General features: G+C 39.3%; 1 protein-coding gene across 8 annotated transcripts in view; it reads left to right on the forward strand.

Moving 5' to 3' along the window:
* The window catches only part of TSPAN4 (tetraspanin 4), a 754,211-nt gene that overhangs the window by 163,565 nt on the left and 563,905 nt on the right, over positions 1-26,741 (forward strand). For 5 of the 8 annotated variants that reach the window (XM_087920956.1, XM_087920962.1, XM_087920958.1 and 2 more), the window contains one exon: positions 14,537-14,615. The exons of 2 other annotated variants lie outside the window; for them this stretch is intronic. The gene's annotated coding sequence lies outside the window, so the exon portion shown is untranslated. Of the gene's footprint in view, positions 1-10,176; positions 10,299-14,536; positions 14,616-26,741 lie in introns of all 8 variants that reach the window. One more of the 8 variants, XM_087920957.1, reaches the window with a different exon arrangement.

A 26,741-nucleotide genomic window follows, 5' to 3' on the forward strand; every position in this document is an offset into this window, starting at 1 on the left:
TTGCTCCCCATCATAAAGATGAGAAGTACAGTTTGTGTGTATGTTTGCATGCCTGACAGTTTCATGCTCTACTCAGTAACAAATCTTTTCCATGAAATTCCACTCAGCTGGCTTTCACTTACAGTGCACATTTTTAGAGACTTTTAGAGGTTATTTGATGGACAGGTTTCAGGCAATATGATACTATGGTTGATTTGAAGTAAATAGACATCATGCCACTTGGAATTTCCATAGCTGACTGCATTGTTTTTAAAGGAAATGTGTGTCCATGACAGTGAAATTATGGATAGGAAAAAAATACCTTTATGCTGTCTTGTAGAGGAAAGAAGGAAAACTCTGGATAAAAACAATTGCAAGGTGATGGGTTTTTTTGAGTAGCTAAGCAGGAAAGGAACAACACTTGTTCTTTTCAGATTTATTTATTTTATTTGTCAAGCATGTATTAGATAACATGTATAAGATAAACATGATTATGAATACATGAAATGGATATGAATAAAAAGGAACATTATGACAGTAGGCACATTGGTGCACTTATGCATGCCCCTTACAGACCTCTTAGGAATGGGGTAAGGTCAACAGTAGACAGTCTAAGGTTAAAGTTTTTGGGGTTTGGGGAAGAAACCACAGAATCAGGTAATGTATTCCAGACATTGACCACTCTGTTGCTGGAGTCGTATTTCCTGCAATCAAGTTTGGTGCAGTTTACCTTGAGTTTGTATCTATTATATACTCTTGTATTGTTGTGATTGAAGCTGAAGTAGTCATTGACGGGTAAGACATTGCAGTAGATAATTTTATGTACTACACTTAGTTCGGACCGAAGGCCATGTAGTTCTAGGTTGTCCAGGCATAAAATTAATAACCAGATTTACAGAGAACTGTATTTTGAGTGACACCTTTGTAATAAGCCTTCTCAAATTCAGATACTGATGCTAAATTCACTGCATGATTTTCTAGGAGGCCTTTTGAGACTGAGACAGAATGAGGAGTAGAAAAGAAAATGAGAGAAGCAAATCTGAAGTGCTGCAATATGTCCAGAATTACCAAAACAAAGATTTTTCTCAATGTTACTACCACAAGAGAGAGGGGGAGGGAGGGAGGGAGAGAAAGAGAGATAATAAGGAGCTACATGTAATAGAACCAGTAAGGATTTATTTGTTGGGGTTGGATTAGATTTATATCTGGCCTTTCAGTCAGAAACCCAAAGTCACTAATATGGGAACTTCTGGCTCTTTTATCATCCTAGTTCTGTGAGATGGGTTGTGTTGGGAGAGAAAGGGACTGGCCTCAAGTTACCTAGTGAGCTTAAGGGACTGAAAATGATCTTGAATTTGAGCCTTCCTAGTCCTAGTCCAACACTTTGACTGCTTTAGCTCATACAACCAAAAACTACTCAGAAAATGTTTGGAGGTAACTTAAATGTATGCCTCTCACTTTATTATGCTCGTTTTTGTTGTGTTTGTGTTATTTGTCTCTACTGTAAGGTGACTAGCTGAACATTTCTTTAAGGCAGGGCATTCATTTAAAAGCAATAGCAGTTAGACTTATATACCACTTCATATTGCTTTACACCACTCTCTAAGCATTTTACAATGTCAGCATATTGTCCTCATTTTACCGACTTTGGAAGGATGGAAGGCTGAGTCAACCTTGAGCTGGTGAGGATCAAACTCCCTGGCAGTGACCTGAATTAGCCTGCAGTACTGCATTCTAACCACTACAACATCATGCCTCCTAAAAGTTGCACAAAACTTTGCCAGGTGTGTTGAGAGTTGCGTTTCAAGTCAGAAGGGGCTTTCAGGAATTTTAAGAAGGGAAAGAAAGGTCGTAAGCATAGGAAGGTGGATAGCACTTAATTAATCACTTAAAACACCCCAATCCCACTGAAATGTAAGAATAGCCCACTTGTTTGGCCTCACCCAATCTAGAAGACTATAAAATTCAAAAAACCAGATGCTAGATGATTGCATGTGATCCCTTCTTTGTACTTCACCTTACAATATTAGGACAAACCATCTCTGTGTTTTTTGTTTTACTGTTTCTTGGTGCTTCTGAGTCAGTCTTGACTCTGGTGACTGGCTGTACACATCCTTGCAGTTTGCTTTGCCATTGACTGTTTCCTAGGTAGGGCTGAGAGAGAATGATTGGGTCAAGGTTACCCAGATGGTTTTGAGCTTTCTGGTTCGAACTCAGAATCTGTCAGAATTCTTTCTAGCCTTGTGCTTTAGCTGCACCAAATTGGCTGTCAAGTTATATAGAGGCTGGCTACCAGGGATCAGAATTTGAAGGAAAAAGATGGTTTGGCGTATTGAGTGAGTATTTATGTCACAATGTTGGTGATTCCTAAAAGGAAGGAGCTGCATCTTTTCCTGGGCTCATTTGCAGCAGCCACACAAAACCAGAAAGTGATGCATTTGATCTGATGTAGCTTTAACTAATTCATGGTGGATTAAAAAAAAAATACTATATTATCCTAGATCCAGACAAGACACCAGTACAGTACTGTCTTCAGGGTTCCCGTAAGTTATAGTCTGCATTTAGGCTTAAAAATAGGAATGAAATGGCTTTCTACAGATTAATATAGGTAGGAAATTAAAGGATGGACAGTGTTTGTAGAACACTGCAATGATTACTGTGGAAAACCATCAACTTAAAGCAGGCCCATCGTAGCTGAAGCTTGAGGAGTACTTGATGGTCTCTTTGCTTTTCTATCTTCCACAAACTTTCTTTTTCAAGACAAACTGGGATATGTTGTGGGAGGTGAAGTTTAGCATAGATATTTCAGCTAAAAGAGGTGATGATTGAAGATTCAGTTGCAAAAGTCATCATCTTAAGCAGAACAGTTGAGCTCTGCAGTTGCCAAAACACCTTTGTCACAGGTCACAACTCCTGTTTTCCCTTCTAGCACAAGCCTGTTGGGGAGAGTAATTCACAAATCATTTTAAAACAGGTGAGCCTTGGAGCTTTTAACAGTTATTGATCTGTTTATATGTGTCTTTTGAAGGTCAAGGCCCAAGACTTGGGATCAGTCCTTAGGCTAGTTCAAATGCAGGGGAAGACAATTCCTGTAAAGAATGGAGTTTGACCTGCTTTTCTCTTATGTGTCTTTTTCTTTGTTTTGACTGTGGCAACAAGTGAACATCTATACCAGGGGTGTCAAACTCACGTCATGGCGGCATCATGTGATGTATTGGGACTTTTCCCGTCTTCGCTAAACTGGATGTCAGTGTGGCCAGTGTGTGACGCATCTGGCTCACGGCCCGGGAGTTTGACAGCCCTGGTCTATACTATGTGTTCTATCGCCAGAACAAGATAGACTCGAGACCGGAGTTGAGTTCAGCTCTTTATTTAACTGTCAGTAACTTCAACTGAACTCGAGCCGCGGCAGCCTCTTTTATAGCGGCTGCTCGCGGCTCGCAACCAATGGCATTATTTTAAACCTCCCGCCATTTGGGCGGCCAGTCATAAACTATTGTTAACCACCAATCGCTAGGCTGTAGTGACTGTCCAATCGGAACGTAGTATTACGAGTATGCAAATGTCTATATACAACACCCCTCCCCTCTTGGTATGGTCCAACCTCACGTGATGTAGTCATGCAAATAGGCGGGGCTTTTGTGGGTCCTACTTGACCTGCGCAGCTCAGTCTCTGTGGTGTCTTCACTTGGTTCGGATGGGATTGATGTTTCTCCTGTCCTTCTCTCCGGAACCTCCAGGAAGGGTGTGTCCACCATGCCGCTCCCACCGTGCTTTGTTAGGTTGGTTGAATGGGCCTTGCTGCTCCCTTCTGGCATACTCGGGCAGGTAGAGTCGGCTTGGCTGCTTTTTCCCTGGTTCTCCTCCAGCTCTCTTCTTTCGAATTCGCCTGTTGGTTAGTAGTTTTTATTTGTTCTTGGGCTTTCTGTTGCTGGTTGGTGGCCTGTTTTTAATTGTGTTAAAGGAGGGTCTTCCTTTTCTTTATTATTTAAGGGTTCCACCCCCCCTCTGGTTTTATTATTATTTATTGGTTGTTTTGCATGAGTTTGCTCTATGTTTCGGGTTGTGTTGGTGTTGCGTTCGAGGTTTCGAGATCGTAGTTGGTCTATGTGCCTTTTCCAGGTTCTGCTGTCTGTCATTTCCAATCGGTATGACCGGGGGCCTGTAATTTGTGTTATCATGGCCAGTAACCACAATGGGTCTCCAGTAAGATTTTTCACGTATACCAGGTCGCCTGGTGTAAGCGTGCGGTACTTACTGGAGGAGTCTGGTGGCTTCTCGGGGTTGTAGGTGGGGTGTAGTCTGTCCAAATATGTTCGCAATTTTCTGCCCATTAAAAGTTCAGCTGGACTCTTGTTTGTTGATGTGCTCAGCGTTATATGTTGAATTGTGAGCATTGTATTTATTTTGTCTTGCATGTCGCTCCCTCCAATTTTTTCTAATGCTTCTTTTGTGTATTGAACCATGTGTTCTGCCTGTCCGTTTGCCGCTGGATGAGCTGGCGCTGTCAGGACATGTCGTATGCCTTGTTCAGCGAGGAATTGTTCAAAAGTTAAAGCTGTGAACTGTGGGCCATTGTCTGAGACTAACACGTCTGGTAATCCATGAGTGGTGAAGAGTTTCTTTAGTTGTTTAGTGACGGCTTCAGTCGTTGTTGAACTCATGATGCTGACCTCCAACCAGTTCGAGTAGGCATCGACGATGATTAAAAATGTATATCCCTTTGTGGGTCCAGCGAAGTCTATGTGGATCCTTGACCAGGGGCCTCTGGGTGTCTCCCAGTCAAGAACCGGTGCTAAAGGGGGGGTAGGTCTGGACGACTGGCATTTGTTACATGTTTTTACCCAGGTTTCAATGTCTTTGTCTATTCCTGGCCACCAGATGTAGCTTCTGGCCAGGGACTTCATTTTTATCATGCCCGGGTGTCCCTCATGTACCATGTTCAGCACATCTTCCTGTAATTTTCTTGGAACAACAACCCTATCCCCCCACAATATACATCCTTTTTCAATTGACAGCTCAGTTTGCCGGGTTCTGAATGGTTTAAAAGTCTCATTTTTGTTGTTTTCCGGCCAGTCCCTCCCCATCCAGTTCAGGAGTCAGGCCATTAGTGCGCCTTTTGCAGTTTCCCTTGTGATGTCTGATGCAGTGATGGGCAGGTTCGATATTGTTTCAATTTACAGGGTGCGTGTGGTGGGAGCTGGGTCGTCGTCATGGTCTGGTAGGGGTGAGGGGCTCAGTGCGTCGGCATGGGGTATGGCTTTTCCTGGTTGATAGACGAGCTTGTAATTGTAGGCTGCAAGAAATTCCAACCATCTTGTCATCCTTGGAGACAGGATGTTGGGGGTGGCCCTGTCTCCTGCCAGGATTCCTAACAGTGGCTTGTGGTCAGTAATTAAGGAAAATGTCCTACCATAAAGGTATTCATGAAAGCGTTTTACCCCCGAGATAGCGGCCAAGGCTTCTCTGTCCAGTTGGCTGTAGTTTCTTTCGGCTTTTGACAGCATTTTGGAATAAAAGGCAATCGGTGCCTCTCTGCCATCAGGTAGTGTGTGGCTAAGTATTGCGCCTACGTCCAATGGTGAAGCGTCGCAGGTGACAGTCAGTGGTAGCGTGTCGCTGTATTGGATTAATACAGATTTGAATGTTATTAAGTCCTTAATTCTTTGGAATGCGGCTTCTTCTTGTCGGCCCCATTGCCAGATGGCTTTTTTATCGAGTAATCTATGCAATGGTTCCGCTACTGTTGCCTTCTGCGGCAAAAAGACACTATAAAAATTAATGAGTCCCAAGAATGCCTGCAAGTCTGTTTTGTTTTTGGGTCTGGGTGCTTCTTTTATCGCTCGTATTTTTTTTCCGGTGGAGTGGATTCCTGCTTCATCAATAAGATATCCTAGGAACTCGACCTGATTTGTGGCAAGTTGGCATTTTTCTTTTTTGACCTTGAGTCCTGCTTCTCTAAACCTTTGCAAGACTGCCCTTAGCCGTTCCTTTAGCTGTTTTTTTATTTCCGGCGGATATCAATACATCATTGAAATAGAGAACCACTCCTTTTAGTCCTTGGAGGAGGCATTCCATCAGCCTTTGGAAAACGCCAGGGGCCACGCTGACACCAAATTGCAATCTGTTGCATTTAAATGCCCCCCTATGTGTTACAATAGTCTGTGCCTCTGCCGTCTCGGGATCAACCGGCAATTGTTGATATGCCTGCGCGAGATCGAGCTTTGCAAAAAAATTTCCTCCCCCCAACGAGTGCAAGAGGTGCTGGACTACTGGAATGGGGTATGCGCTCTGCTGTAATGCGTGGTTCAGGGTGGCCTTATAGTCACCACAGATGCACATGGACCCATCTAGTTTCATGGGAGTTACAATCAGGGTTTCCCATCTTGCATGGTCGATTGTCTCTAGTACCCCTTGTGCGATGAGTTTGTTCAGCTGCTCATCAATTTTTGGCTTTAACGCAAAGGGGACACATCTGGCCTTTAGCCAGATGGGGGCTATGTTCGGGTTTAGGCTAAATGAGATAGGAGTCCCATGGTACTTGCCTAGCGTCTCGTCGAATACGTCCTGGAACTCCTTCATCAGGCTTTCTTCCCAGTCTGGCTCGCTGACGCTGTTGATTCCTGTCACTTCTATCCCCAAAGGCGCGAACCATTCTAAACCAAGCAGGCTGGGGCAGTCTCGATCAACGATGGTCAATGGAAGAATTTCAGTGTGTTTCTTGAATTTTACCTTGAAATGTCCCAGTCCAACTACCGGAATCTTGTTTCCTTGGTAGTCTTTTTACGTCAGGCTTTGCTCTTCGAGTTCTCTTCATCGTATATCTGGTATCAAGCTTTTTATGGTGTTCCATGATACCATTGACAGATATGAGCCGGAGTCCACTTCCATTTCACATGGCTCTCCCTCTATTTTGATGTTTATTCGAACCTTCTTAGCATCAGTTGCTCTGGCATTCCCAATGATAATTGTCTGATGTGTTTCTTCCTTCTCGTTGAGTCGCTGGCTTCTATTTTTCTGGCTCCAACGACTTCCAGTTTGCTTCTCTTTACTTTGGGGGGGGGGGGTGCTGCCTCGTCTTTTTGGACTGTAGCTCTTTTTGTTTCGGCAGACCCTTGCAATGTGCCCCCATTTTTCTCAGTGTCTGCAGATGGCATCCAAAAAACAGCACTCAGAACACGGGTGATTTCCTCTGCATCCAGCACACTGAAAATCAGGTTTCCTTCCTCTCTTTTCTTGCCGGTTCCATTCTGACTGGAGCCTGTGTACCTCTTTGTCTTCGTCCTCAGAGTCGGTTGATGACTCAATGTCTTCATGGTGGGTGGTTGCAGTAGTGTGTTTCTGGTTACCTTCCACTTTCTTTTCTCTGCTCTGGCTTGGGCTGTTGGCCATATTCATTTGCTTCATTTTTGCCGCAGATTTTTTTCGCTGCCTCAGCTGCGGTTCCCTCAGCGATGGCTTCATTTATGGTGACATTGGGTCGATTTAGTAGTTTGCTCTGGAGGGTAGTGTCTCTCAATCCGAGAACCACGCAGTCTCTCATGGCTTCGTCCATGTTGAGAAATTCGCATGTTCCTCCAATGTCTCTTAGTGCTGCTACGAAATCCCCAATACTTTCACCTTCTTGTTGATCCCGTTTATAAAATTCGTGTCTTTGAATAAGATTGGAAAAAAACAGGCGCGTAATGGGCTCTCAGCATCTGGTTCAGGTCCGGCCATGCCATCTGTTTGACATCATGCGGTTTTGCCAATGCTTTGGCCATCTTAAAAATGGTAGGTCCGCAATACGTCAGGAATACAGCTCTCTTCCTTTGGTCCGTGATTCCTTGTAGTTCGTTACTCTCTAGGAACATCAGGAACCTGTCGATATATGATTCCTAGTCCTCTTTCGCTGGGTTGAATGGTGCGGGTGGCGAATTATTTCCGGCCATCTCTTTGACTTCTTGGCTCTCTTCGCCACATGCTTATGGTCTTTGTCCTTTCAATCCCACCGTCGACAGTGTTCTATCGCCAGAACAAGATAGACTCGAGACCGGAGTTGAGTCCAGCTCTTTATTTAACTGTCAGTAACTTCAACTGAACTCGAGCCGCGGCAGCCTCTTTTATAGCGGCTGCTCATGGCTCACAACCAATGGCGTTATTTTAAACATCCTGCCGTTTGGGCAGCCAATCACAAACTGTTGTTAACCACCAATCGCTAGGCGGTAGTGACTGTCCAGTCGGAACGTAGTATTACGAGTATGCAAATGTCTATATACAACACTATGCTTTTTTTTTTTCCTTGAGACAAGGAGCTTCTCAAGTGGCAGGATTAAGGTGAAGACTTTACCCACAGGTTTTCTTGCTGAAATAGCTGTGGGAATAGCCCCATAACCTCTGTTCAGCTGGCTTCAGTCTGAGTTCTTACAAAATGCACATTAATATATGAGAGAGCAGCTACATTTTCAAGAGTAAAAGGAAAGGGTTCGCCATGATCACCGTGCAATCCCTCCTGGATAAGAAAACAACCTGTTGTGCTTTTAATCTAGCATTATTCTCTAAAGACAAATCAATGATTGCGTTTGCATTTGCAAATCAGAGGCAGGGCATGAAGAGGACTCCTTTAGTGCTTCTGTTTTTTAGATCTTTTCCTGCCTTTGCTCCCTTTATTTATTTATTTTTTTACCAAAAATATCTTTTGTGTAAAAGTTCCAAAAGAAGTGGGTTGCTGCTACCTTCTGCCTTAAAAGGCTGTTGTGTTCATGAGATTTGACAGTAAGATTCTTCTGACCCCAGAGGATTTAAACATTTGTCAGCTACTATTTCTCAAGAAACATTCGGTATAAAAGCTGTTTAATTTCCTGCATAAAATAAATGTTTTTAAGGGATATCTCACCGATTTTCCTTGCTGCTGGTTTGATTCATAGTCTGGCAAAAATGTCAGAGATGAGAATGTGGTTTCAGATAACAAAAGCAGGGAACAAACTATTATCATCCTTATTACCTTGGATTTCTAAGGCCGTTGAAAATGGTTACAAGGACTTTTAGCACCTGAAATCACTAGTAAACTTGAATGCTTAATTTGTATACTTTCATATGATGAGCACTTGAGTTGTCTTTTTAATTTAATTTGTTTCATATATTTTTTAACCCATCTAGACCCAGAAGGTAGAACAAATGTGTGAATCCAAACTTTGGGAAGGCAAATGGTTATATGTGAAACTGGGCTTTTTCATAATCTCTTCTGTTGTCTGTTTCTCCTGTGCTCTAATTTATTTCGATGAGTCCTCAATCCTCTGGAGTAGAACTGTCAAACTCCTGCCCACGGGCTGGATGCGTCATGTGCTGGCCACACCCACACCCAGTTTAGCAAAAGGGAAAACAGTCCCGATATGTCACATGATGCTGCCGTGATGACATGAGTTTGACACCCTTGCTCTGGAGCATAACAGATAACAGATAATCAGAGTTGGAAGGGACCTTGAAGGTCATCTAGTCCCATCCTCTGCCCAAGCAGGAGATCCTACACCATTTCTGACAGATGGGAGTCCAATCTCTTCTTGAAAGTCTCAACTGATGGCACTCCCACAACTTCCGAGGGCAAGCTGTTCCATTGGTTGATTGTTCTCACTGTCAGAAAGTTTCTCCTTGTTTCCAGGTTAAATCTCTCCTTGTTCAGTTTCCATCCATTATTCCTTGTCTGGCCTACAGGAGCTTTAGAAAATAGCTTGACCCCTTCTTCCTCTCAGTGGCAGTCCCTCAAATATTGGAAGACTGCTATCATGTCTCCCCTGGTCCTTCTCTTCACTAGACTAGCCATGCCCGCCCAGTTCCTGTAACTGTTCTTCATATGTTTTAGTCTCCAGTCCCCTAATCATCCTGGTTGCTCTTCTTTGCACTTTTTCTAAAGTCTCAACATCAACATATTTGGGGATATGTACATAGGAAAAGAGAAGGAAGAACTATGTTCTCCTAGTGTCAGTCTCCCAAATAGACCAGACAGAAACATGACCAGACAAGCCAATTCCACTTTATTGTAAAGTTACATTAACAAAATCTTGAAAGTCTGAAAATACAAATCTCCTGGCCTCTACTTGTTGTCTCTTTTTATATGCTGATAAATCAGGGTGGATCCTTTCCAGGTTTCTTTCTGTGGACATTACACAGCTGCAGGCTCCTTCCCCCTTTTATCTGATCATGTCTTTCCTGTCTTCCAAGGTCATTCCTATATACCATTATATCTGGCAGAACTTACTCCATCAGCAAATGGACACTGCTGAATTACAGTCTTCTGAGATTTCGAATTGTTAAGGACACAACAAAGATTTTAGATGCAGCAGGTAAACATTTGTGAAAACAATATTACAAGTGTAATCTGGATTTTTTTAAAAAAAAAAAATCAACAGCTTAAGCCTGCCCTAATTGCAGCTACTAGTACATCCAGTATAATCAAAATAATTCAGTAGCTACATGCAAACCTATACCTGGTTTCCCCTCCCCTTTATTTGACCCGTTTCTATTTTTGAAATCAATTCTGCAGCGCTAGAAAGCTATTGCATCTGTTAGTATCTTTGTTCTTCTCCCATGGCATTTGGATGTGTTCACGGTGCTACAGCCTTCACCCCTGTTTGCTTTATTTGTAGAAGGCGCTGTATCAAAGCAGGAAAGCTGTTTTCAGTCAAACCATGAAAAGATGAAAGCAGATTGCTAGAATTTCGAGATGAAGCACAGTTAGGATGAAGAGCTGGATATACAGCATACAGAAGAATGAAGGATATGAATTTGTATGGGTATAACATAGGAGCACAAGGATCGGAATCAAAGAAGTAATAGGCATCTGGAAGGATGGCAAACAGAAATGCAAAGAGAAATGAAAAACTGAAAGGTAGATTGTCAGGGCCAGGTGGAGAATTCATAAAGTACAGAGCAACCTTCCACATACTTTGGCATGAAAGCTGACTGGGTAACTTTGGGCCTGTCCCTCTCTTTCAGTCCAACCCACCTCACAGGTTTGTTGTAATGAGGAAAATAGAAGGCAGGAGGAGTATTGTGTGTGTTCACCACCTTCAGTTATTTATGAAAATAATGGGGATATGAATGAATTAACGAATGAACCTAGCACCTTTCAGTTATATTAGACAGGCCTAACCCAGAGGAAAATAAGTTGGGTCCCTCAGATCTGTTTTATATAGCCTTATCCCTAAAACAATTTATCCATGTTTACAACACCAGGGCTGCAATGCACCTCCCGATGCAGCTTGTTTGCCAAAATCCTCTTATGAACTGTGATTCACACCTCCTTCTCTAGGCCTCTATTACTTGCATCAACGAGACACAATTAATATTTTTAGTTTCACAATCATTCTACAGTTATGGGTTACACGAACAAAGTAAAGTCAGAATTACAGTCCTGAATTTCCTGCCTAATTGTTCCTGTTCAGCAAATGTTTAAATAGCAGTCTGTGTGACTATTTAGGCACTGGTGCAGAAGAAGAGTGGGCACACTCCAGTCACCCTTCATCCACAGAAATGAAACCGATGGGAAGGTGCACTGTCAGAAAGCAGAGCCAAATGGAGAGCCGAATGAAGAGTTGAACTGAAGAGCTGAAATAACAAGCTCTTTTTCTCCTCTTGTTTTATGCAACTAGACAGAACAAAGTGCTAGACTGTGACCAGCAATTCTCTGTGCCCATCTTTGACATAGTAATGCTGATCTGGAATGGACTGGCATCTTTCTCCTTCTGGCATGATTTATTTCATTATTTATGCCCACCAACACAGATCATTCTAGCTTGACTTTATGGTTAGTCATAGAGTATACATTCAGTACCTTCACAAAGATCTCTCCTTTTTGGGGGGGTTGCTTAAACATGGATGCTCTTCAGTTCAGTCAATCTCTATGTCTCCTTCCATATTTTATCTTGTGATAGTCCATGTTCTGTGTCAACATATATTGTACTACAAGTATAAAATGAACAATTATTCCTTGGTTAATTAGAATACTTTTTTAATTAATAACGTTTTATTTGGGTTTTCACACATGCAAAATACAAGTAAAACATCTTTTTTGAAAATAGCATGGTCCCAGGTTGAACTTCTTTATACAGACACAAAACTCAATTTCATGCTCCTTTTTGTATTCTATTCCATATCTTACACTATTCTACATTTTCTATATAGTTTTTTCCCTCTTTTAATTTTCTCAATTTTATTGTGATTATCTCATCTCAATTCAAATCATTATATTTATACTTTTGTCTGTTCTGTTTCAATTTCATATTATCTTTTCTCATTAAACAATTTTTCTCCTGTAGTTACTAATTGGAGTATGACACCTTTATATCTTTTGATTACATCTATTCAACTCTTATTTAAACTTCAATATATACCTTAAGGTTATGATCTTCAATATAATACATAATACATAACTTCCAATCGAATTCTGCTTGGTACATTCTTATAATACACACTATATTCTTTAAAAAAAAGATTATAAATATATGTAATTATAAACCCTCATTTCATTCCAATTCAGTTCTATCATTAATAATCATTAAAATCTTAACATCTTTAACACTTCTTTTCAATTAAATATCATACTTCCTTAAAGACACATATAATCTCCATAATTAATTTTTCCCTTATTTCTCTTCACATATGTTTTGTAAATCATTAAATATTCATTTTGTTACATTTATTTATTGACAAGCATTCCACTGAATTACAATAGCTATTTTATCAAACATTTTAATCATACATTGTTTCATATTTTCTAAAATTATTTCTGTTTCTAATATAACAATACTATCTTATTTACCTTTGCAGAATCCCTTTTTCTATTAAATTTTCACCCATTATCTCTAAACAGGCCCTGTTTCTCTATATTTTGTTTCTGTCCTTTATAACTTCTTTTCCTTTCTTTCTTCCCTCTCATCTTCTCCCTCCTCTTTTTACCCCCTTGTCTCCCTACTTCTAATTCTCTCTTCTGCATTCACCTCTTCTGTTGCTTTCTGATTTTATACTTATTTTTCACTCTATTTTTTTTTTGGAGTTGTTTTTCCCAATCTTAAACTTCCCATTCTCTTTCCCCTCTTTCCTTTTTTCCCCCCACCTAAGATTACTTGTTCATTAAAGATGGCTTCTTCTTTGTCGCAATCATCTTGTTCTGCAGGCATTTCTTGTTGTTTCTCATAATTCCAAATCTCCATTTCTAAAAACTGAAATACGAAGCCAAAAGAACCTCTCCCTTCTTGTGCATCTTCTTTGTACTTTTTAAGTTCCATTTTCAGTTCTTCTAAAAGTAGAGCCATTTTAAACAGTTTTAAACAACCACCTGATTGATTTTAGTCATTCAAATACAATAACCAAAAATCCAGAAATCATCAAGTAATCCAAATAGTCCCAAGTTATTTCTTCTTATTTCTTTTTCCACTTTCTCTTCCTGGGGTTTTTGTTGTGATATTTCAATTAAAATGTATCTTTTGGAAGTCTTGTTGAGATTTTGCTATAAGTTCTTTTTAATTCCAGGCAGTCTCCTCCCTTCCAGATCCTACCCTTTTATTCTTTTTCTCTCCTTTCCTGTTTTCAAAAGATTTTGATTATCCAGAAATCTTTATTATCCCTTTGACTTTTTATTTTCAGCGTTAAATGCCTATTAATATCAAAGTGGATTTTCAATTTCTTGCTTAAGTCTCTTAGCTGTCAGTATAGGAAAAAGAGAAAAAAACCCAAGTCTTTTCCCTTTTCTCTCTCCTTCGCAGCTTAAAAATCTTCTTAGGGAACAATGTTATTTTTTTTTAATAGTTTCAATTCCAGGGTACCTTATTTGTTGCTTTTGCTGTTTGACCCGGTCAACCAAAACTTTCTCTTCTTATCTTCCTCCTGCACATTCTTTTCTGGTCGAGTTCTTCTTTGTGGCCATTTCTGACCACCACTACAACTGCCTTCGGGAAAGGGAGTAATGGCCAGCTGGGGAGGAGAGATGCGGCTCTCCTCAACCCTGCAGGCAGTCTCCCGCTTCTTCACCACCTCTACGGGGTGGCTTAGCCCCGAAACCAGCCGGCTCGGGGTGCTCCAGTGGCGAGCATGGATCGAAGCCTCGCAGAGATGAGGTTTCGGTCTGTCGCTGAAGATACTCAAACCAGAAGTCCATCTTAATTAGAATACTTTTTGATATTGTAATAAATATTGTGATGCTAAGGTAAGGCTTTGCACATGAATCAGAAGCCAAGACAGAGATGTAGAAGTAGACATTATTTTTTAAAACAAGCAGTTATTATTATTTGATCATTATTTGAGCTGTGGTAGCACAGTGGTTAATATGCAATACTACTACAGGCTACTTCTGCTGACTGCCAGCTACCAGCAGTTCGGTAGTTCGATTCTCATCAGTTCAAGGTTGACTCTGCCTTCCATCCTTCCAAGATCAGTAAAAATGAAGACCCAGATTGTTGGGGGCAATATGCTGACTTTGTAAAGGGCTTAGAGAGGACTGTAAAACACTGTGAAGCAGTATATAAGTCTAAATGCTATTGCTATTTGATTAACCCTCTTTTCCTTCTTTCCCCTTTTTCAATAGGTGCCACAAAGAGGGACCAGCATTGCTTTGGACCACAGTACAGTGTGTCAAACACCTTGTAGCAAACCTGTTTGGTCTAGTAAGTTTCTTAATTATTACAGTTACCAAGGCAACTGAAGTGCTTTTAAAAGCAAACTTTTGCTGATTAGTTATTTGTTCTCCGATAACCATCCACTTAAAGCTTAATAAATAATCTGCAAAGGCCAGGGCTGACAGCTCAGTCTGCCCTCTTGAAGCTCTTAATTATGATCTGTTCTTCCTGACTGAAGTCATTTCTGTGCCTATTTCTTTGAACTCCCTTTGAACAAAGCCTGTCCTCATAATGGCATCTATAATCTACAGTAGTGCTGTCTTTTTTATGTGATTACAAGTCATCTTCAAAATACAGGGGGAAACTTAAAGGGTAGAAGTTGTGTGCTTAGCAATCTCATTCCCTAAAATGCTGAAATAGAAATGGGAAAAAAACAAAAGGGGAAAAATGGTGAGGTGTAAGTAGCTTTGCAGTGTGTTTTGTATAGAGACATCTAATGAAATTTTCCACTAGAAAAGTTATTTTTTTCAATTCAGCAAAATCATCAAAAGTGGTTACTCTTGATTACTCTTTCTTCCTAAAGCTCATGGCTATTTCACTAAGGGCATTTTCTTCTTTCATTCGTGTTTGGGATGATGTCATTCATTGATCTTCATCAATTTTATTTCCCAAGCAATAAATCAATGGAATGTACAACACTAGTGTAAAATATTAAAACTGTGTGAAAAATAGATATAATGGGAGAATTCTCCTCCAGGCGCTGGTGTCTTAATAGTTTATTTTTATTTATCTTTCATTTGGTTTAAAAATGCATATTGTAGTGCTTTTCAAACTGAATTCCTTAGTATGCTTTAATATCCTCTATATTAAGGATGGAACATTTTTGTCTTACTATATATTGAATGAATGAAACTGTGGAATGTTGATATCTTCAGAGTGATCTAGAAGTGGAGGAAATTGAAAAGAAATCCAACTTAGTATCATAATCATAAAAATCCTTCCCTATTAACTTAGGATTTGGGGAATGTATGAATGTATGCAGGACCATAAATATATATGTTTTACATAGGATATATTTGTTTCCATTTAACCAGGGGTGGGTTTCTACCGGTTCTGTCCACCTCTGTAGAACCGGTAGCTCTGAAGAGCAGCAGACATAGAACCAGTTCTATGTCTGCTGATGTTTTTACCCACCCGCCCACCCGGGCTCTTACCTGATCTTTATTTCCTGATTTTTCAACCTCAGCTGCCGAACGAGGCACAGCTGCATTTAAAAAAACAAGAAAAGAGGGATGTTTCAAAGGCTGCTTCTCGGCATGCAGCATGCTAATGACGATTAACAGGCGTGGCTCACAGTGGGCAGGGAAGCTCGTAAATCCCGAACTGGTAGTTAACCCTGTCATATCCCACCCCTGCATTTAACTAGTCTTTATATTTTGCTGAGTTGCGATACATAAGCATATACATACCCATCACATAGTTCCTTTTTGGGATTAGCAATGTTATGCAAAGTCCAGAAATGAGTAAGAGAATGGTATAAGATAAGGAAAAGAAAAATAGTTGTATCTAGTGTGCACAGATAGCATTCAATGTGCCATTCCATTTCATTCTAACTTTGTAATCACCTGGCTTTCCCCATGTCCATGCACTGCTTAATGTATTGCCCTTTATTTTCCTCTTTTATCTTCAGAATTTCATCAGTCTCATCCAAGCACAACTTTCGTTATCTCCCTCTCAATCTATTCACTCTTCTTCCATATATTTGTAGTTCAGTCTTCATTCATTCTCTATGTCAAAATCATCTCAACAAACTTCTTCTGAATTGATTACTCAGTTTTGTATTCAGTCTGAATTCATTCACGTGTATTTTTGACTCTGTCTCTTTTTGTTTTACCACAAACACTTAAGTATCTTACTCAATGTATTTTTAATATTTCTCCTGACGTACACAAATCCCTACAACAAGAAACCTACTCTTATACACAACTGTTTTGCTTCGTTTAACACATACTTATTCCTCACAGTAAATGACATACCTACTCAGGGAAGGGATTCAAATTTTTTAACAACCAGTTCTGTGGGCGTGGCCTAGTTGGTGGGCATGGCTTGGTGGTCATGTGATTGGCTGGGCGTGACCAACTTAACATCACTCACATTGAGGCACGCATCTCCTCACCTGGCCTCTCATGACTGTGGGAATGCTGCAACAGTCGTAAGTGTGAAAAATGGTCATAAGTCACTTTTTTCAGTGCCATTGTAACTTTGAATGGTCACTCCACACAAGGAAAGTACCAGCAAAGGAGGGAAAAAAACCTCCAGAGAAGTTCCTGAGACAGGAAATCTAGTCCTGCCAAGAATGTAATAAGGATTAACGGAGAGGCAGTTTCTGTAAGCAACACCAGAATGTTTCCTTCCTGCCTTCCTTACAGGATTAGGCCAGTAATTTCTTCTAACAACCGGTTCTCCTAACTGCTTAGAATGTTAACAAGCGGTTCTAGCAAATAAGTGTGAACCTGTAGAATCCCACCCCTGTACCTACTCATTGTTCAGTGATTGAGTTCCATTCCAGTGACCAGATCATTTAGCGAAATGGTCGCAAAGTGAACATGTGACATACATAGGGAGGGAGGGAGGAGGGAAGGAGAGAGAGAAAAAACCCAAAGATTATTGGTTGCTGCCATCTCAGTCAGGAAAAGTTTTCTCAATCAGCTACATCAGTTTTACTTTCACTCTGGCATATGTGATTGTCAGGTGCACAAAATTTGGTCATAAATATGAATGTTGTTCAGAAAATGATTTTGTATTACTCCTATTACCATTATATTTGCAAATGGTTGTTAACCAAGGTACTTGCTAAACAACTACCTGGTAATTAACTGCTAAAGTGGGTTTTCTAACCACTGCCTTTCTACCACCATTTGTATGGTTAAAATTTTTTCCATACTTTTAAACATTTCTAAAAATTTCTCCATTTGTAAATATTCCAGTAGGGGATGAAAAATTACATACTACTTATTTGCCATTGTTGTAGAACCGGCAACTGTTCACTCCATTTTCTCTACCTGAAATAAGTGCAAATATAATTGAACTTTGATACATTAATTATCAGATTCCACACTCTCCCTCCCTCCTCCCCCCCCTCTCTATCTCTCATACACACACACACACACACACACAGACGTACACATGCAAAAGTATATTTTTGTTCAAATATCTAACCAACACATTTCTACCTTCACCATCACTAAACAGCCAAAGGGACATAATACATCCTTGTCTTATGCCCAGCTAAATGTTGAACTATTCGCTATTTAGTTTAGTTTTGTGGATGCTTTACATCCATCATACCCTGCTGTTATCACATTCGGCAACTCCATATTCATCCTTCATATACTCCTCTTATCACATCCAACAGTTCCATATTCATGTAAAACATTCCATAATTCAAGCCTATTCACTATCATGCACTGTCTCTGAATCAACCAAGGTATAATAAATCTCCTCTTATTGATGTATTTCTCAGTTACCTGATAAGGAACTTAAAATCTGGTCTGTGCACCACCCGCCCAGCATAAAAGTGCACTGCATTTCCCAGATTGTTACTAATTGTCTCCTCTTGTACTTTTCTGGAGCAGAATTCTGCTGAAGACTTTCATTCATTTATTAATTTAAAATATGTGCATGGCTGCTCATCTTAAAACCAGGAATCTGGATTGCATATTTAATAGACAAATTCCCCTATAGTTTTTGCATTCATTCTTGCTATAGGGAACAGTAATTGCATTCTTTATATACAGTGTCAAGTACAGATGCAGACTTCCTTGTACTCACATTCTGATGACCACAGTTAAGCCTCAAATTTCTGTTGCTAAGCAAGGCAGCTGTTACGTGAGTTTTGCCCCATTTTACGATCTTTTTTGTATTAAGTGTCACGGGAATCACTGCAGTTATTAAGTGAATCCTGCTTCTCCCATTGACTTTGTTTGTCAGAAGCCGGCTAGGAAGGTTACAAATGGTGACCATGTGACCCCAAGACAGTGCAACTGTCATAAATACATGCCAGTTGCCAAGTGCCCAAATTTTTGATCATGTGACCACGAGCATGGTGTAATGATCGTAAGTGTGAAAACTGGTCATACATCATTTTTTTCATTGCTATTAGAATAGAATAGAATTCTTTATTGGCCAAGTGTGATTGGACACACAAGGAATTTGTCTTGGTGCAAATGTTCTCAGTGTACATAAAAGAAAAGATACATTCGTCAAAAGTCAAGAATCATCAGGTACAACACAATGGTAGTCATAGGGTACAATAAGCAATCAAATCATACTAGGAAACAGTCAATATAAATCATAGGGTACAATAAGCAATCAAATCATACTAGGAAACAGTCAATATAAATCATAAAGAGTTACAAAGTTACAGTCATGCAGTCACAAGTGGGAGGGGATGGGTGATAAGGAGTGATGAGAAGGTTAATAGTAATAGTAGTGTGGACTTTGTAAATAGTTGGACAGTGTTGAGGGAATTATTTGTTTAGCAGAGTGATGGCTTTCGGGGAAAAACTGTTCTTGTGTCTAGTTGTTCTGGTGTGCAATGCTCTATAGCGTCGTTTTGAGGGAAGGAGTTGAAACAGTTTATGTCCAGGATGTGAGGGATTTGTAAATATTTTCACAGCTCTCTTTTTGTCTCCTATTGTAACTTCAAAACAGTCCCTAAATGAACAGTTGTTAAGTTGAGGACTACCTGCATAGAATTTTGCCTAAATCCCATTTTTCAAAGCATTGTTGCATTCCATCCAGATATATAAAATATTTTTCCAACTTTCCTTCACTTCAGTTTCATCCCCACAAATTTAGTCATTTTTAATTATATTGTTCCTTGTTTAGAACTCTTCATTAATTTCCTGAAATATTTTCATTTCCATCAAAATTGTTCTGTCTCTTAATTGTTCCTTGCAGTCTATGCTCTTTACAATAATCTTTTTCTTTCTATAAACATATTACCCTATCTGTCTGTCATCCTTTTTTTTGCAATAATCATTTTCCTAAATGCATTTTTTTGTCATCCAAAGCCTCTTTTATTTCGTTATTTCACTAAGTATCTTTTTGGATACCATTGACAATTGCTTCACACATTTATGCAGCAGTATAAATTCTAGCATTTTAAAGAAAATAACCTTTTAATTGTTGACTTGATTTTTTTAAAATTTAAGCCCAGCCATCTTAATCAAGCACCAGGGTAATCGTAATAAATAAAAAAGACCCCAATAATAAATTGTGTTAGATCACTAGTGGGAGCAACTTAACCGGAAGCTGCATAGAGGCAATAAGCATTGCATGTAAATTACCTAGTCAGGAGGCTTATGTTTTCTATTTGTACTTAAAACATTGATTTGCAGCATAAGTTTTAGCAAAATATATACTTCTGGATTTTGGCAACAATAGCAGATCATAAAATGAGCATTTAATCTTTGATGATTATTGAGCCTTTCCTCCATCCAAATGCTTTTGAATACTTTGTTCTGTCAGGTTCTTATTCTAGCTTCTACAATATAATAGCAACAAGTTAAAGGAAAAGGAAAAACGAGTCACAACATCAAACTTTAACTTTTTTAAAATAGAACCTAGCTATAAAGTGTAACTGTTTATTTTTGGATCACTGTTGGGAAAGATGCTTCATCATTAAGAGCTCCTATCATTAACTGTCAAAAAGAACCCAAGAACAATTCCTTCTAGTCTCCAGCATTTCTCCCTCTCTCCTCTCCTCTCCCTCCCTCCCTCTCTCTCTCTCTCTCTGTGTGTGTGTGTGTGTGTGTGTGTGTGTGTGCTGGGTGCATGATAAGGCAAAAGATGTGATATGAGATTGCAAGTGAAGGGTGACCTTGTTTGGCCTACCTATAAATTCTGGTGAATCAGGCCAAGTTACTGCATGACTAAAACTTTATCAGGTCACAGTTAAGTCATATGTGGAATAGGGGAAGTGTAACAAGAGATTAGGGGTTTTAGAAAGATACATCTCATACAATTAAAAGGATGCAAATGAGTATTTTAATAGAAAAGCAGCAAAATTAACTCCTTTGGTGGCAGGTGGTTTTAAAAAGCCTAGACAGAACATCTGAAAAAATTTGAAAAAATATTCAAACATGAAAAAAGATAAGATTCCAGATAGACCATTTTCTGTGTTTCATTTCAAGCCAGACTTCTGTATTCTTATTTAGTATGTATGGTAGAAAAGTTAATTGCCTTCTTTCAAAAGAAACATGAAAAGGAGCCTGCTTTTTCAGACAGATAAAACAAGGGTTAGAGTCTTTGTCTCATCCATGCTCTTCTGACTGGCTCTGCTCGCTTTCTGATATTATTTTAGACATTTGTTTAAATATCTCAATTTTGATCTTATAGTGTGAGTAAAGTAAGCCCATTCCTGGGAGTGAGGAAGGGATGAACAAACTGTTACGGGAGAAGATTCATAAAACATTACTCCGTCCTAGAAAATAGGAGAGCATGAAAAACTCAAAATAACCTCATCTTGATTTTATATGTTGTGAGATGTAGTAGAGAAAAACTTTCAAGACAGCTTTCAAGATTCTGTTATTATACTCTACAGAAATAAAGAAACTCTTGGCTGCTCCTAATTTCTGACCCTGCCTACTTGAAGGGAATAGAATAGAATAGAATTCTTCATTGTTCAGGTGTGATTGGACACACAAGGAATTTGTCTTGGTGCAAATGCTCTCAGTGTACATAAAAGAAAAGATACATTCATCAAGAGTCAAGAATCATAAGGTACAACACTTAATAATAGTCATAGGGTACAATAAGCAATCAAATCATACTAGGAAGCAGTCAATACAAATTGTTACGATACAAGTAACAAGGTTACAGTCATACAGTCACAAGTGGGAGGAGATGGGTGAAAGGAAGGATGGGAGGATTAAGAGTAATAGTAATGCAGACTTAGTAATGATACATAGAATGATACATAGATTCTATTCTCCCCTCCTCCCCAAAGGACATAATACTATTTAAAATGCATCAATTGAAACAAGCTCAGTAAAAATTGGATGATGGGGCCTCTGATTTCATAAATAAGAGAAACATCAGATACCACCTATGTGAGATAATGGGAGCATCTAAGCATGGCTCAACTTAGTATCTTTATGACCACCTCTATGTAATTTCTTTAGCAGCGGTACTGAAGTGGTATTTATTTCCTCCAGTCTGGCTTAAGGTCCTGAGATTTCCTGGTGATTTCTTATGCAAGCATTAATGAGTGGTGCCACTGCTTCCTTTGTGAGCTCATATCAAGTTGACCAGATGTTACTACTGGTTGAGGATCCATCAGCCATACACAGAGGCAATTCTCAATAGTAATTTTTCAAATGATCCATGCAACTTGGCAGATGCCTTGTTTGGAAGAGCTTTGGATTTTACATGCTAAGAATTAATCAAATAAAAATTAGGCTTCCAGAAACACCAAGATACTCATTGCTCCTGTTTTAATGCTTTAGTTGAAAATTGAAAATAAGGATTTTGATAACTAAATGTAGTTGGGCAGTACTTTTTCTAGGGCTGCATTTATACATCATAGAATCAACAAGTTAGAAAGGGGCCTTTTAGGCCTTGAAATCTAGCCCCATGCTCAGTTGGTGAGCTTCCTTGCAAAAGCTATCCACTCCAGAATCTTTCACAGCATTTCTGCCTCCCTGCTCACGCAGCAAATACTGTTTCACTTTCCAAACACACTGACAGGACGCTAGCCGATGGATGCTGGTAGGCAGAGTCAGAATTCTCCCCCTTATTTCCTCCCCAAAAACAAAGCCCAACCACATAGTTTCATAGTAAAGCACGGGTATCGAGCTAGTACTATATATACACAGTATGTGTATGTATATGTGTGTGCGTGTGTGTGTGTGTGTATCAGTGGTGGGATTCAAATTTTTTTACTACCAGTTCTGTGGGCATGGCTTGGTGGGCATGGCATGGCTTAGTGGACATCGCAGGGGAAGGGTACTACAAAATCCCATTCCCTCCCCACCCCACTAACCTGCTTTCCAGCTCCGTTCTCCTATGCAGGGCAACAAAAGAAGACCCAGCCAATCAACTGGGACTTGGGAGACAGAGAATAGATGGGGGTGAAGCTACTCAGAGGTGGGATTTGCCAGTTCTCCGAACTACTCAAAATTTAGAATAGAATTCTTTATTGGCCAAGTGTGATTGGACACACAAGGAACTTGTCATGGTGCAAATACTCTCAGTATGCATCAAAGATACATTCATCAAGAGTCAAGAATCATCAGGTACAACACTTAATGATAGTCATAGGGTACAATAAGCAATCAAATCATACTAGGAATCAGTCAATATAAATCGTAAGGATACAAGCGTCAAAGCTACAGTCCTACAGTCACAAGTGGGAGGGGATGGGTGATAAGGAGTGATGAGAAGATTAACAGTAATAGTAGTGTACACTTTGTAAATAGTTTAACAGTGTTGAGGGAATTATTTGTTTAGCAGAGTGATGGCTTTCGGGATAAACTGTTCTTGTGTCTAGTTGTTCTGGTGTGCAGTGCTCTATAGTGTAAATATTTTCACAGCGCTCTTTTTGACTTGTGCAGTATACAAGTCCTAGATTGAAGGCAGGTTGGTAGTTTTTTCTGTAATGTAGAGTACTCCCACTTCTCTTCATTAAAGTAATTTAGGAAGGATATCTTGAATGGTGATACTGAAAATCCAAGGGAATTAATATAGTCATACCTTTTTGTCATTTTTCCAGTATGGACAAGGCAATATGTTCCAAAAATAGGCTGGACATTGGGTTGGAATATTTTTAAAAATCCAGTTTTACCTTACAGTATCTGGGATTGAGCAAGTTAATTTGGGGAGGATATAACAAAATGACAACCACCGCCGAACATCCCTTTACAAAAAGTAAAGAGGAGAGCCAAAATTTTTGAAAACTTCTTTGAGATGCAATAAGAAAAGAACAGTATAAAGCAAGACTAGCAAAATAATATCCACGAACAAATTCCATTTAAATGTAAATTACATGAAATGGTGGTTTGGCAAGTATTTTCTAGGAGAACAAAAATGTTCACTCCTTCCTCCCTCTAATTCCAACAGGTGATTCACACACCTGCACATAGCTAAAAATGACTCCTGGGCTCCAGCACCCGCTATCAAATCTTTTGCACTGGGCTTTTGCAAGCAATCCTCTGCAGTGATGCCTGCAGGTGTAAAGTGTTTTTCAGTTGCAAGAGCCTCTTGCTGCTAATTAAAATACTGATGATTGGCGCATTCTACTTTGGCAATGCTTTCTGCATTCTCATTGGATGATCAGCTGCTGGTGGCCATTATTGCTCTGAACTCCAGAAAAAAGGTTTCAGAACATTTAGAAGAAATTATCTCTCTTGCTGTGCATTTTCTGTAAAAAATACACTCAGAATAATCTTCCTCCAAGCTGAATAACAGAAAAGTAGAAGCGGGTATGAGAGAAAAGGGAAAGAAACTAATTTCCAGACAATTCTAATGATGCATTATAAGACTTTTGGATAGTTCTCACCTATTTGCTAGAACCAGTTAACTTTCTAAGCAGTTTGGAGGTTGTTGGAAGAAATCTCCTTTTGTTTTTATCCCACCATTCTTACATTCTTGGCAGTATGCCTAGACTTACTGTCTCCAAAGGAGGTGTTTTTTTTTTCTTTCCTGGTACTTTCTTAAAGGGGAAGGGTTGTTTTAAGCTTTTTACACTGCTGCTGGGAGGAAATACTCCCCTGTTGGAGTTAGCTCTTTGAAGAAATAATTGAATAATGAAGCAGAGCTGCCAGAAAGAAGCTTTTAATGACAAGGAACTAAGATGAGTGACATTTAGCAAGGCTTCTTGGCTAGCTAGAAAGATTGACATTCAAACATGAGTTTACATACCCTTTTTGAGTTTTGGTCAAAAACTGGTGACCATTTGAACTTACAATGGCACTGAAAAAAGTGGCTTATGACCGTTTTTCACACTTACGACTGTTGCAGCATCTCCGATGTCACGAGAGGCTAGGCGAGGAGAAGCACCCCTTGACGTGAGTGATGTCAATTTGGCCACACTCACCCAGTCACATGACCACCAAGCCACACCCACCCACAGAACTGGTTGTTAAAAAAATTGAATCCCATCTATGGTTATTTCTATTTGTATGAATGGGTACAATTTACTTTCCTATCATTGGAATGCAACTCATGGCCATTATCTCTCCCAGGCGATATTTGATAGTCTGACATATAACATGACCTGTTAGTTTCCTCAGCTGTTCTATAGGGTTGTTGTGTATGTGTATATTTATGTGTATGTTTGTGCCCGGACTACAGATAATTATTAATAGAAGCCTTCTTGTGCTACCATTATCAAGCCATTCTATCTCTTCTATGTAAAGTTTTCAATAGGAAAAGTATTGGAACAGGTACAGTAGTAGAAAAAATACTGGAAACTTCAATGGAAAAATGATATCTTCTGAAGTATCCCATCTGTCCTCGGGGTGAAACTTTTCTGAATGAAAAAGGATGATTGCATAATTTAAGCTTTGTCTGGAAACATTGTGAACCATGCTTTAATTCCATTTAGAGTCTAATTCCATTTAAATCAGACTTTAATTTATAAGGCTGCCCAATTCAAAAGTCTCTAAGCAGCATCCAGGATTAAAAATAGTTAAAACAATAACAGTTCAACAAGAGCTAAATGATACAGAAGAATCAAAATGCCTTCACATGGACAAGAATGCTTGTAAGAAAGCTGCCCTCCAAATTAGTCCAGGTTTAAAGGGCTTTTTTGGAGAAGTCCATATAGGAGAAATGTGTTTTAGGAGTCCGAGTAGCCACAGAGAAGACCTGCTTGCTGGATGTCATGACACTGTTTTATCACTGGGATCTGGAGCATGCCATCTCTGTTAGATCAAATAGGATAAGCTAGACACAATGGAGATTGATGATCTGTTAAGTACCTTGGCCCTATGCCTTGAATGGCTTTAAAGGTGATAACCAGCAAGTTTGAATTGCGCTTGAAAATCACCTGGTAACCAGTGCAATTTTGTCATTGTTATCCCATTATTTTGAATGAGATTACTACCTTTTACTACCTTAATTTACAAATTGATCCATTTGAGGAAATTAGCCTATTCTGAAATACTCATTTTATCTTCACCCTACTGGTTTAACTGTTTAGTTGAAATTGTATTTTTTCATTTATTTGTTTCACCTGCACTTAGCACATTTAAATTATTTTCTGTTGAATGGTTAAAAAAAGGGCTTATATTTAATGGTTGAAGTTGGTGGATAAATGAAAGTATGTGACATTGCAAAGAATAATTTGCAGCCTATGTGGTATATTAACATTTGTAAATATGTCTTGTTCTTGTAAATTTGTCACTTCACATGTATTTGTTCAGTCTTTTAGTAAATGGGAAGTTGTTATTCTTCAGAGGTTAAATGTACATAATTTAAACATTGGAAAGTTAAAAAGTTTTATTGACTAACCTGTTAAATCATTGAAACCCATGAATTTTGAAGATAGAAGATATGATAGCACTCTTCCAATACTTGAAGGAATGCCAAGTCTTCTTTATCATTTCAGGTTTAAGTTGTGAAATAGTGGCTTAAAGATACAGAAAGGCAATGAATAGGGAAACAGGGAAAATTTTTTCAAATTTAAAGAACAATCTTGCTAGTTTTGTTGAAGTAATGGAACCATTGTTGTGATATTAAAAGTTATTCTCTCTTGGGGGTGTATAGTGATGTCAGGATTTATCCAATAAAGGAAGCAGGGCTTGTTATGACAGTGCTTTTGTCATTCTGTTTCCACTCCCCAATTCCTGGTAAAAGCTGTTTGACACTGAAATCAGTTATCTATAGAGGAGGTGGACTTTTACTGATTAGATTTGTCATATATTTTAATTTGGAGTCTTGGAGAAAACAGAGTGTTGGACTTGATGGCCTACATAGTCCCTTCTAGATCTTTGAAATATATCGGCAATAATGTGAGCAAAGTTCATTTGAAGATGAACAACTATAAATTTTCCCTCTGGAAGGCCTTGCAAAGGTTTATAAATATCCTCCTCAGTATTGTAATTATGAATGGGATTTTGTTAAAAATGATACAGGCTACCATGTTAGATTGTCCTGAGAGGGTAAAGA

This window comes from Pseudonaja textilis, chromosome 1 (genome assembly GCF_049901715.1).
Source record: "Pseudonaja textilis isolate UNSWEBS1 chromosome 1, rPseTex1.2, whole genome shotgun sequence".
NCBI classification, from domain to species: domain Eukaryota; kingdom Metazoa; phylum Chordata; class Lepidosauria; order Squamata; family Elapidae; genus Pseudonaja; species Pseudonaja textilis.